We start from the raw sequence: 13,000 nt of genomic DNA, 5'->3' as shown, positions 1-13,000 counted from the left end.
GTGCTGGGTTGCTGTTCTGACCCCAGAAAAGGGGTGGGGGTGGGGGTGGATGCCATTGCTCTAGCTGTCTGTCCTGCCTGGTGAGGAAGTGGGGTCAGGGTGACACTGCTCCTGAGGTGCCTCTGCACTGCAGTGTGTAAAGTTTTATTACAAAGTCAGTTCCTTAAAAATAATTTTTTAAAATATATTTTATTGATTTCAGAGAGGAAGGGGAAGGGAGGGAGAAATAGAAACTTCAGTGATGAGAGAGAATCATTGATTGGCTGCTTCTTTCATGCCCCACACTGGGGATCTAACCCGCAACTCAGGCATGTGCCCTGACCAGGAATCAAAACTTGACCTCCTGGTTCATAGGTCTACACTCAACCACTGAGTGATGCAGGCAGGGCAGGTTCTTAAAAACCTAAATCAGTTCAATGACTTTATAGGGCTGAGATTTCTGTTTCCTTGTGAGCATTCATTTGGGGGCCACAAGTAACATCTACAGACCTCTTTCTGGTCTTTGTACATAGTCCTCCATTTCCCAGAACCAGAAATGAGGTATCAAATCCTTCTCAAGCTGCCATCTCTCAGACTCTTCTTCTATCATTTCTGTGCTTTAATATCCATAAATTAATTGCATCTGCAAAGTCGTTTTTGCCATGTAACAGATCCCAGGGATTAGGATGTGTATGTCTTTGGCAAGCCATGATTCTGCCTGCCATGCAATGAGAGGTGAGAGGCGATTTGTAAGAAAGAATAAAGTATTGGATTTGGCAGTTAACTAATTCGCTAGTGCTTAGGATGAGGCATGGCTCAGAATTATTTAAAAATACATACTACAAAACAAGACATGGAGAGTGGTAGCATCATTCCATGAGTAGAAATGGGCCTATGTGCTGGGTTGTGGGCTCAATCCCCAGTGTGGGGCATGCAGGAGGCAGCTGATCAATGATTCTCTCTCATCATTGATGTTTCTATCTTTCTCTCTTTCTCCCTTCCTCTCTGAAATCAATAAAAATATATTTTTAAATGGGCCTATATGGAGAATATTGTGGTTTGAGGCCACTAAAGGTTTCCCATGGTTGTGTTTGGGATTACAGCAGGTGACAATGTCCTGCTGCCTATTGAGAGGTGGTATTTGTTCCTGTGTCCTGTGATATTGATTGCATTAAATTGAATGCTGGATTTTCTGTAGTATTGGTCTGAATGCCAAATCTACATTGAACTGAGAAGTAAGTGGGGGGATTTTTCTTGAGACTAGCTGAAAATTACATGAACATTTCTCTGTGTGCAAGATCAGGCTCTCAGTGTTGAGGAATAAAAAATCAGATACTCTTGTGACTTATGCTCTGAGTTCATTTTTTCTGCTTGTGCCCAAATTGCCTACCTCAATTTTCTTTTATCTCTATAACTTAACTAACATCTTATCACATTATTGATGTGTTAACAGAAAAAAATTTTTGCACTGGTTGCCTGTGTTGCTGGAATCAGGGTCCAAATCAGTGGTAGGATTTATGGTGTCCAAGGTCAGCAACAAGGAAACGCTGAACAAGGAACTTACCAAATGGCACAGAGGTTTCTGCAGGAGTTCCTGCCCTACACAACGTGAGTAAATTTTTTTGTTTTTTCACAAATTGAATTTAGGCTTTGATAGCATTCTGACTTCTCTGCATTAGCTTCTATTTAAACCCCAGGTTGTATTTCTAAAACAGTCCTCAGAAGGATGGTAGATTTTGTCCCTGAATATCAAATTTCAAAGATCTGCAGGCCTAGTACTGAATTCAGAAGAGTTTATCTTCTCCCAAGAAAGCTGAATTAAATGACATTGGCCTGTCTAAGGAACCAGATAGCCCCTTAAGCAAGTACACATTTTTTCTTACTTTCCCCTACATTCCAAGGCCCAATAATCAGCTTTCTCCAGTATTTCCCATTTCATTTAGTGACTTCAACATTCATAAAGTTTTTCCTTTCTCATTCATTTCCTTCACTTCCAGCAATCACCTAGTCTACCTGATTTTACCTTCAAAATATATGGTAACTATGTGAGGTTGTTACGCCCAGAGTTCAGGCTCCCCAATAATCAACCACCAGGGAGCCTTTTCTCCAATGCAAAATCAAAGAGTCTTTATTCAAATCCGGGTTTGGCTCCCGGCCTCTTTTGGGCATAGCAGTGAGACCAAAGAGAGCGAACCCCAGGAGAGCGGTAGGTTATAAAGGGTTGGTCATTTGGGTGGGCTTAGGGAAGTGACGTGGGTTACAGAGATTGCCTAATTTGGACTGAGTCTACTTCTCTACATTCCTATTGGCAGGTTTATGCAACTGTTACATTCTCGCGGTTTTCTAAGAAAAAGGAGTCATATACATAGTTACACAGGATGGAGGGTACAGTACATTTTGTGCTGTCTTGCTCTGCCTTTTCATTCCCCCCTTGTCTTGGGACACCCGGCTCAATCATGAGACGGTTTGCATTTCTACTTTGTTTCTTATTTCTGGCTAAGGCCTCTAGTACTACAGTCCCCAAAAGTACTGTCCACAGTGAAGTCCAGTTCCTCTCCTGCAGGTGTCGAGTTTCCTCCTGGCCTGCGTGGAGCCCAGGATAGGGATCTCACGGGTGGTTGTCAGGATCCAGGCCGTTTCCTGGTGCAGGAGCTGGGAGTGGTGTAGCCAGGTCTGGACGCCGTCTACTTTAACAGCCGTGGTCGTGCTCAGGATAACAGTGTAGTGTCCCTTTCAGGTTGGGGTGAGTCCTTGGGCAGTGAACTTCTTTACCCACACTGAGTCCCTGGGCTGGAAGGGATGTACAGGGTCCTCAGTGGGCACTGGCAGAGCATCGCGAACAAGCTTATGGGTGGCTCTCTGGGTATACTGCAGAGCCTGTAAGGACTTGAGTATGGGAATAGTTATGAATTCCAGCTTTCAGTTTCTCCCTGACCCTGGAAAGGAAGCAGGCGGGGGGGGGGGGGAGGTCTATCATATATGATCTCTAAAAGGGGGAAACCCCTACCGGTAGGGGGTACACCTGGCCCATAAGAGGGTGAAGGGCAGGAGGTTGGTCCAGTTTTCACTGGTTTCTAGGATAAATTTAGTTAAATTCTTTTTTTTTGAGTCTTGCTCATGCCTGTCCTAAGGCTTGAGCTATATTTTGAGATATCTTGGCTACAAAGGCGGGGCTGTTATCTGATCCTATGACTACTGGCAGCCTGAATCTAGGTATAATCTCCTAGCAACTATAGAGGCAGTTTCTGTCCTAGTGGGGTATGCTTCAACCCAACCTGAGAAGGTGTCTATGAGAGCTAGCAGGTACTTGTACTCTGATGCTGGTGGCTTAATCTCTGTGAAATCTACCTCCTAATGCTCTCCTGGGGAATTTCCCTGGGGCCTGAATTTCCAGGGGGACCTTCTTACCTTGCTTAGTATTTATCTGTGCACAAACTGTACTTCTAGTGACTATGCTTTTAATTATTTTATCTAAGAGTACCTGCCTTGCAGAAGTTCAGAAGTCTTGGTGACACCAAGTGGGTAGCCTGGTGTAACTGGGTAACTAACGTCCGACCTATAGCCTCTGGGACCAACAGTCTGTCATCTGGTAGGGTACACCAACCATCTGGTCCTTTAATGGCTTGCTTCTGTTCTGCCAATTCCTCCTCTTGTTTGGTGTAAGAGGGGGTCTGCGTAGGTCCAGGTACGGCAGGGTTACTAAAACTTGTAAAGGCCCCACTGGTTTTGGGGCGGCTTCCTTGGCAGTTTGGTCTACGGCTCTATTTCCTCTGGCTTCAATTGTCTTCCCTTTCTGATGTCCTTTGCAGTGCACTATTGCAACTGCCCTTGGGAGCCAGATGACCTCTAATAAGGCTAAAATTTCTTCCTTATTTTTAATGTCCTTTTTCACTGTAGTTGGTAACCCTCTTTTCCGGTGGATGGCACTGTGTCCCCATCAGAGGGCCTGGATTAAGGCCAAAAGCTCGACTTTTTGTGCCATGGTTCCCCTATTCAGGGACTGCGCCCAAATGGTGCGGCCCAGGGTGACTACCGCTGCTCCTGCATATCGGAAGCCATCCTGAATATAACTGCTCCCAACCGTGAACAGTACCTTGTCTGGTGATGATAGCGGGACAACTGTCAGGTCTGGGCGAGCTGTTTGTACTGCGTCTGTTACTTCTGTGCAGTCATGAATGGGTTCCTCTGGATCATCATCTGGGAGCAGGCTGGCAGGGTTGATGGCCAGTGTCTTATGGAACCGGATGCGGGGCTGGTCCAGGAGAAGAGCTTGGCACTGGGTGATCCTGGTGTTTGACATCCATCTCTCCAGAGCACCTCGAAGGAGGGCCTCCACACCATGGGGTGTTGTCAGGGCTAGTTCCTGGCCCAGAGTCTGCTTATCTGCCTTCTTCACCAGCGATGCTGTGGTGGCCACTGACCGGAGGCACGCTGGCCACCCTGCTACCACGGGGTCTAGCCTCTTAGACAGATAGGCAACAAGTCTCTTCCAGGGACCTAGAGTCTGAATGAGAACCTCTTTGGCAATGCCTCTTACCCCACTCACGTTGAGGTGGAAGGGCTTTGTGACGTCTGGCAAGGCTAGGGCAGGTGCTGAGATGAGAGCCTTCTTTAGCTCCTCAAAGGCCCATTGTTCTACTTCGGTCTAGTTCAGCGGCTGCGTTCCCCCAGTACTTCAGTCTAGAGGTTTAGCAATCTCCGTGAGCCCCGGTATCCACAGGTTGTAGTATCCAACTGCCCCTAGGAATTCCCGCTCCATCCCTCTCAAAGGATATGATGGCAGTCCAAATAGTTTCTGTAGGCGGTCACATCTACACAGGGGGTACGGGCATTCTGGCATGACCAGAAATGAATGCGTTACCGTGTTCTTTCCGAGGTCCATAGTCCTTTTTGTTGTCTAAGGAAAACAGGCAATTTGTCCGGTGGCTTCCTGGACTGCTGTCTTCTTAGAGGTTACGGGTCCCATCGGCTCTGTCAAGACTGAATAGGCTGCTCCAGTGTCCACCAGTTAACTAACAGGTTTGCCCCCCACTTGTAAGGTTACCCTGGGGGCTTAATGGAAAGGAACCCCGGTCCTGTCAGTCCTTTTCCTCTAAGTTAAAGACCCTTGGAGTCTGAGTCTCCTCTTTCTGCTTCTCTAGCTAACCTGCCAGGACATTTTCTCTTCCAGTGCCTCTGCTTCTTACAATAGGCATATTAATTCCTTCCTATTTGCTGCTGGCTTTTTTTTCCTTCTAACATTTCTCTGTTCTTCTTCTTACTACATATACAAACCTTTACAAATTTCACAATTTCAAATTAGCCTTCAAACCTTCTTTCTATGTCCTTCAAAAATGCATAACCATGCCTCAAACCTTCTATTATTTTAAAATATTTAGAAAAGGCAGAGGGAGAAGGGAGCAGGCCCAGCCGCTTGAATTTCAAACTGTCATATTTTTCCTACAGATAAGAATCTCAGATTCTGATAAGCCTGGAAAGGGGAATTTCTAGCTGTCACCTTTAAGCCCCCTAACAGAACACGGTGAAAAGTGTCCAAGGAGTCACCGAGGGTTCTTGGGTCTCATTGGGGCAGAGGGGGTCACAAGGGAATTTCCCTCCTCGTTGCTGCCTCCAGCCACTCAAAACAACCCCTGGAGGGGATGGACACCGGGTGGGCGGAGGCAGGGAGCGCGGCGCGGGTCCCAGGGGGCGAAGGAAGGGTCCCACTGAGGCGTTTTCATCTGGCAATCCACTCTCTGTTCCCACTGGGAAAAGTGCTTGCCTCCTGCTAACGAAGGTGGCATGGGGGAACCAGTGACCCCTAGACTGTAATCAGACTCCCCGACCTTTCTGAAAAGCCACTCTGCTTGAGTGTGTTTCTATTAAAAATTACTGATTTCAAAATTATAACTTAAGAGTTGCCACACACACACAAGGACCAAGTGGCCTACAAAATATTTTCCTTTTCTTTTAAAGGTTTTACAATGTACATTAATCACATCAAACTTAATGGCCAATTGAGACAAACACTTCTGAGACCGTTCCTCCACCACTGATTAAAACTGGGTGGTGGCAGGTGTCAGAAATAAGATTCATTTAGGTTTTGAGCTTGCTGGGCAGACTTAGTGACTTTGCCAGCTCCAGCTTCCTTCTTATAGTTAATTTTAGAATGTGGTCCCTGCTTTAAATCTCTTTGGACTACAATTGTTATAACTTCATATCTTCAAATTAATAAATATAGACAGAAATGTTGTTAGGCAGGCCGATTCCCCCTCTGACAGAGAGAAAACACCCCTGGGAAAAAAGAATCCCAGTGGCCACTCGGGGGGGGGTTGCTACCCGTCAGAGCACTCAGCCTTAAACAAATTAAATGTGTTGTTTTTTTCTATATATGAACAAATAATTATAACCAGGCAGATAACAAAATATCAAACAAACATCTGTCCTTATATCATTTCAGTAAATAAGTATTCTTACATTCTTGAGATCTAAGCAGATAACAGGAACACTGCCTCTAAGTCCCCTGATGGGGGCCTCCCTTTCCTATGGTCGCTTTTTCTGGCTTCTGCCTTAGGCCAGTGGGCGGGACCAGTGTGTTGAAGGAAAAGTCATCCTGCAGTCCGGCTCTGGGAGGGACAGGTTACACATAGAGCATTATTTCAGGAGAGGCAAAACCTTGATAAAAGCTCGGTAATCCAATCACACAGTCAAAGGTTAAACAGAAAGGGAAGAACCACTCAATGTCCTCTAAGAGGATTTTAACAAACTGATAACAAACTGACAAAACCTTGACAAATCAAAACTCAACAAATAATATATACATATAGGGCCCAATTATGACAGAAAATATAAGACAAAAAGACAAAACAAACAGTCCTGATACCAACATGACAAAACACAAAACAAACACCTGTTGAGAGGGAGAACCTCCAGCCCCTTCTGGGGGATCCCTCTCTCCTCTCGCAGGAGGAGATTTCTTGTGAGCTGAAAGCCTGGATGGCCTCCTGAAAGAAAAGATTTTTAATCCAGTTACAGATGCTATTAGAATCAGAATGAGAGAGGAAGGGAAAGACCAGGTTATATCCTCTATGAGGATCCTAATAACTGAAAACAGTAAGTTAAACAAACAGTTAACGGGGTCTATAAAGAGTTAATAGTAACTTCAGCCTTAGTTCCACGTTGGACTATGATGTCACAGGCAGGGACAGGGCCTGTAAATCTCTCTGCCCTGTGAAGCTGTTAGCCGGGAGTCTCCCAGCACCAAAAGAGATAAGGAAGCTGTAAATAAAAGTTCTTTTGTTCTTTGAAATGTTATAAATGGATACTTTTAAATCAACCCTAGGACTTTAAAATTCAATTTAATACAGTAAATTCACAAATCAGAGCAAACTGAAACCTTTATTTATACAAACAGAGGAATTTTTATCATCTAAGTGGGCTGATTCCCTCTCTGACAGAGAACAAAGGACTCTGAGAAAAAGGTGTCTCAGCAGCTGCTAAAGACCCTTGTATTCCGCCACAGCAGGTCCACCCTATCTTTAAATAAATTAAACAGCAGAAAGAGATAACAAATACTTTCACATTTATATTTATATACCAAACAGTCTGAGTTTTTGACTCCTACTAGATATTTACCAGAGTTTAAACAGTCACCTGATTAATTTGCCTGAGGAAGCTCTATGGCCTCTGTGGGGGGGGGGAGAGATTAAGCTCCCCTTTCCACTCACTTGGAGTGGACTGAGTCTGTCCCATAATGTCCGTCCAGTAAGTCCACAGAAGTACACAGAAAGACACAGAAACCAAACAGACAAAGACACCCAGGAACAGCTGGACGATGGCCGTGCGCCAACCAGCAGGAGCGGCCCGCTTCGTCCCAGAGGTTTGAGGGGAAGCCACTCCCCTCCAGACAGGGGTTTTTACGCCCCTCCAGACAGAGGATCAAAGCGTCCTCTGACTCCTCCCGCCCGAGGTCCACCAGTGCGTCCACTTAGACCGTTTCCGGCACTACAGGCTTCAGAAGCGAGCTCACACAGAACAGAAGAGACAATACAGACAATGTACAGACACTTACCGCGGTCAGTCAGACTCTCCGGAACGGGGTCCCTTGTGGGTATTGGGGTCCCGGGCGAGCCCCCAAATGTTATGCCCAGAGTTCAGGGTCCCCAATAATCAACCACCAGGGAGCCTTTTCTCCAATGCAAAAGCAAAGAGTCTTTATTCAAATCCGGGTTTGGCTCCCGGCCTCTTTTGGGCATAGCAGTGAGACCAAAGAGAGCGAACCCCAGGAGAGCGGTAGGTTATAAAGGGTTGGTCATTTGGGTGGGCTTAGGGAAGTGACGTGGGTTACAGAGATTGCCTAATTTGGACTGAGTCTACTTCTCTACATTCCTATTGGCAGGTTTATGCAACTGTTACATTCTCGCGGTTTTCTAAGAAAAAGGAGTCATATACATAGTTACACAGGATGGAGGGTACAGTACATTTTGTGCTGTCCTGCTCTGCCCTTTCAAGGTGATGGATGTGTTAATTAGTTTGATTGTAGTGCTTATTTCACAATGTATATTTATACCAAAACATCAAGTTGTACATCTTAAATATATATAATTTTTATTTGTCAATTATACCTCAGTAAATCTGGAAAAAGTTAAATAAAAAAGTAAATACATAAATGAATAATGCCTCTTACCATGTAATTCTCTTGCCTGAAATCATTTGACCAGCAGTGATGCTCCTTCACTTACAAGGGGGGTAAAATCCTAGTTCTTTCCATAACTTACAGCATCATTTATGTCTTGACGACCTCTGCAGTACATGAAACACCACAATATATAGAACTGTGTGTAGATCCCCGTACACCCTCTATAGTTATTGGCCTCCAGTCTTTTTGTTCCCTCTGTCTGGAGAATATTTACCTTTCCAACTGAAAAACTGCAGATAGGATTTATTTCTAAAGATTGTTTTATTGAATTTTAGAGAGAGAGAGGAACAGGGAAGAGGGGAGATAGAGAAACATTCATGTATTCATGTGAGAGTGAAACATTGTTTGGCTGCCTCCCTCCAGGGCCTGACCAGGAGATCAAGCCTGCAACCTGGGCATGTGCCCTGACTGGGAATCAAACCAGCAACCTTTCCATACACAGACGACGTTCCAAGCAACCGAGGATTTTAAGTTCAGTAAGATACCACCAAGAAGCCTTCCATGACTAGCTTTGCCAGCTAATCTAGTATTGATTTCCCTCTTTTGAATTACTATGGTATCTACTGCTGACCTTTATCCCAATGCTGAACATGTTACACCGTAACTGCTTCGATGACTGTTTTATCCTTGAAGAAAAGATAAATATCATCTTCATCTCTATTTCTGCAATGCATAAAAGACTCTCTGGCACATGTATAATTTCAATAAAATATTTGACAAATGAATCAGTAATGTAACGAATGCATTTATTAGAACTTTATGCAAACTAGAGTATAAGTGGATGATAAAGGGTAGCAGTTGACATAGGGAAAAGTGGAATACCAAACACCTAGATGATAAATATTTATTGTGCAACTAGACTTACCTGATGAAATACTTTGTGGTGTAAATAATTACAGAGCTATAACAATTCCAGGCAGTTTCCAGTACAACTGACTCATTTAGATGGCTCAAGGGATACCGAGGTGGTGAATCCCTCCTTTTATTTAAATACACTTCCTGTTGGCTCAAAGGACTTCACCTAAACAGCCCCACAGTAACGCACAATGTTAGGCTAGGGGTCAGCCTGTACTGGGCCTGGGCTCGCCTGAGCACTAACCAAAGATGATCCCAATTGATAATGAAGACTCTTGACAAGAAGAACACAGTATAACATTGATTGTAGTGCTTATTTCACAATGTATATTTATATCATAACATCAAGTTCCCAAACTATTAAATACCCATCTTGGTATGGTACCTCAGTCAACTGGCCTGCAGTTGGCTATTAAATATTTCTTCTGATAATTTCACTTACATTGGCAGGAGGCTATCTATCTTTGGTATAAAAATACTATTGCTTGAAAAGATGGTCTTTAGACTACACTGAGTGGCCAGATTATTATGATCTCTGAACGCATGATAATCTGGCCACTCAGTGTATATCCTATATAATAAAAGGCTAATATGAAAATTGTCCCCTCGACCAGGAGTTCGACCAGCAGACAGGCCAGCCAACCGCCCATTTCACCTCCCCCTGGCCAGGTTGGCCGGACCCACCCATGCACGAATTCATGCACAGGGCCTCTAATATATATATATATATACTGAGTGGCCAGAGTATTATGCATTCAGAGATCATAATAATCTGGCCACTCAGTGTATATTCCAAGAAACTAGAAACACCAATCAGGAAATATATATGCACCCCTATGTTCATAGCAGCATAATTTACAATATCTAAGATTTGGAAATAGCCTAAGTGCCCATCAGCAGATGAGTGGATTTAAAAATTGTGGTACATCTACACAATGGTATACTATGCTGCTATAAAAAAGAAGGAACTTTTACCATTTGCAACAGCATGGATGGAACTGGAGAGCATTATGCTAAGTGAAATAAGCCAGTTGGAAAAATATAAATATCACATGATCTCACTCATATGTGTGGTACAATGATCAACATAATTTGATGAACAAGAATAGATCCAGAGACAAATGGTAGGGGAGAGTGGGAGGTTACAGAGCAACCAAAGGACTTGTATGCATGCATATTAGCATAACCAATGGATACAGACACTGGGGTGGTGGGGGCCTGCCCAGGGTGGGAATGACTGAGGGGGTGTCAATTGGGGAAAAAGAAGATATATGTAAAAGTATAGACAATAAAAATAAATTAATTAAATTAAATTTTTAAAAAAGATGGCCTTTAATAAGTAACATTCTAGAACTAGGGGTCCAGTGCATGAATTAGTGCACCTTGAAAGGAACTGTGGGCCAAGAGTCTGTGGTGGGCACAGTGGCGGGTCTTGGACCATCCTCTGTGCCTCTGCCTGGCCCCTCCCGCCACAGCCCCTGGTCCCCTGTCTGCTGGCAGCCCCATTACCACCACCACCAGTGGGTACAAGCACGGCCATTGCCAGCAGCGGGTACAAGAGGCAGCTGCAGGGCCCGATAGCCCCTCAGGAGCAGGAGGAGGTGGAGAAGCCCTGAGGGGCGAACAGGGCCTGCAGCACCAACTCGCAACCACTGATGGCACCGGGTGGGACTGCGGGACATGGGAGCAAAGAATTTTCAGTAACCACCAGAGGCTTGCCCAATGATAGCGACCGTCGCCCCACCTTGGTCTGGCGCCCCCACTCACCTGCTCCACCATCCTGCCACAGCTGACATCCACCATGTTCTGTGCTCTGCTGCCTGCTGCCAATGCCCAACATATTCCGCACGCACCCTCTGGTGGTCAGCACATGTCATAGTGACCGGTTTTTTTGGTTGTTCAGTTGTTCCGCTGTTCGGTCTGTATGCATATTAGGCTTTAATTATATAGCGTACTAAGAGAACCTGGCTTGGAATTCAATAATGTTTAGTATGAATAAAATAAGCCCATATTTCTAATAGGATCTAATGTCAATTCATTAATGTTTTATAGCATAATTATTGATATTGTTTCCATTTTTAGAGCCAATGCAGCACAACAAAACATTAAGGTTTTGCCCAAGGCGTGATTATGAGTGACAAAACAATATTCAAAATTTTACAGTTGCATCAAATGCATCATAAAATTATAGCTGCATATATTCAATCAGTGGCCAGACCACCAGCTTCTCAGATGGGGGCAGCTTGTCAGGTTGACTGAAATAATATTGTCATCTCTATCTTTTTTGTTCCTCATCAAGGACCACTGAAAGATTTATCTATTTTTGCTTTTGGAACTAAAGGTAAACCATCACCCTAAAGTGCAAAAGACAGCACTATTCAATGTCCATACATCTCAAATACTGACTTGAATGGCTAAATACAGAGTAGAGGAATAGAGAATATCATCTTTATGCAAGTCTTAGGCTCTTTCCTAGAATTTTTATCTCTTTCCTGATTATTAAAAGCAAGATAATCATGCGAAGGCCAGTGCACTAAGCTAGAAGCAAGTGCTTAACTATCTCAATAGGCATTTAGATGGTAAGAGACCAATTTTTAAGAGACTCATCTATCTATATAATAAAAGCCTAAGTGACGGTTATGATGGAATGATCAGAACAACCTGTTGCTATGATGCGCGCTGACCACCAGGGGGCAGATGCTCAATGCTTGAGCTGCCCCCTGGTGGTCAGTGTGCTCCCACAGAGGGAGTGCCGTTCAGCCAAAAGCTAGGCTTATGGCTGGCAAGCACAGCGGTGGTAGTGGGAGCTTCTCCCGCCTCTGCAGCAGCGCTAAGGTGCAGTGAACCCAGCAGTCAGTAGCAGTGAGCAGACGGGCCATAAGGAGCGAGGGGTCCCGGACTGTGAGAGGGATATCTGCTTGCTGACTGAGCCCCCACCCCCACCAGTGCATGAATTTTGTGCACCAGGCCTCTAGTTTTTAAATATAGACAAGGCCACATAGGTATAGTTTTCAAATGCCTTTGTTATTCAATTCTTAAATGTGATTTGCCCAATTTATGATTAAAGGATTAGAATCCAAAAAAACAAAATGGAACTAAATCTAAAAAATGTACATTGACTAATTACACTCATAGATGGCTCCTAATATGTAACATCAGAAAGCAGCCTATTAAATTTTCTTATTCTACCTCTTGAGAGAATCTTGAGAAGATAATACTGAAACTTATGAACACCTTAGCTATAAAACTGCAAGAAAGGGCTTTTAGATCTACTTTTATGTGGATATAGATTTTTATTTTCCCTTAGTGTTCCGGGGGAAATATCATTTTATCAAAAAGAATAGTGGGCTTGAATTAGAGCAACCTGATTCTTGTCCCTGATTTGTTGTTCTCTCATGCCTGAGAACATATCGAAAGTCAGTTAAACTCTGTAACCCCCATGTCACTCATCTTTAAAATGAAGAGGTTGGACTATTTCCTTTTACAAAA

This window comes from Cnephaeus nilssonii (genome assembly GCF_951640355.1).
Source record: "Cnephaeus nilssonii genome assembly, chromosome: X".
NCBI classification, from domain to species: domain Eukaryota; kingdom Metazoa; phylum Chordata; class Mammalia; order Chiroptera; family Vespertilionidae; genus Cnephaeus; species Cnephaeus nilssonii.
Note: the sequence above shows the minus strand (reverse complement) of the source record.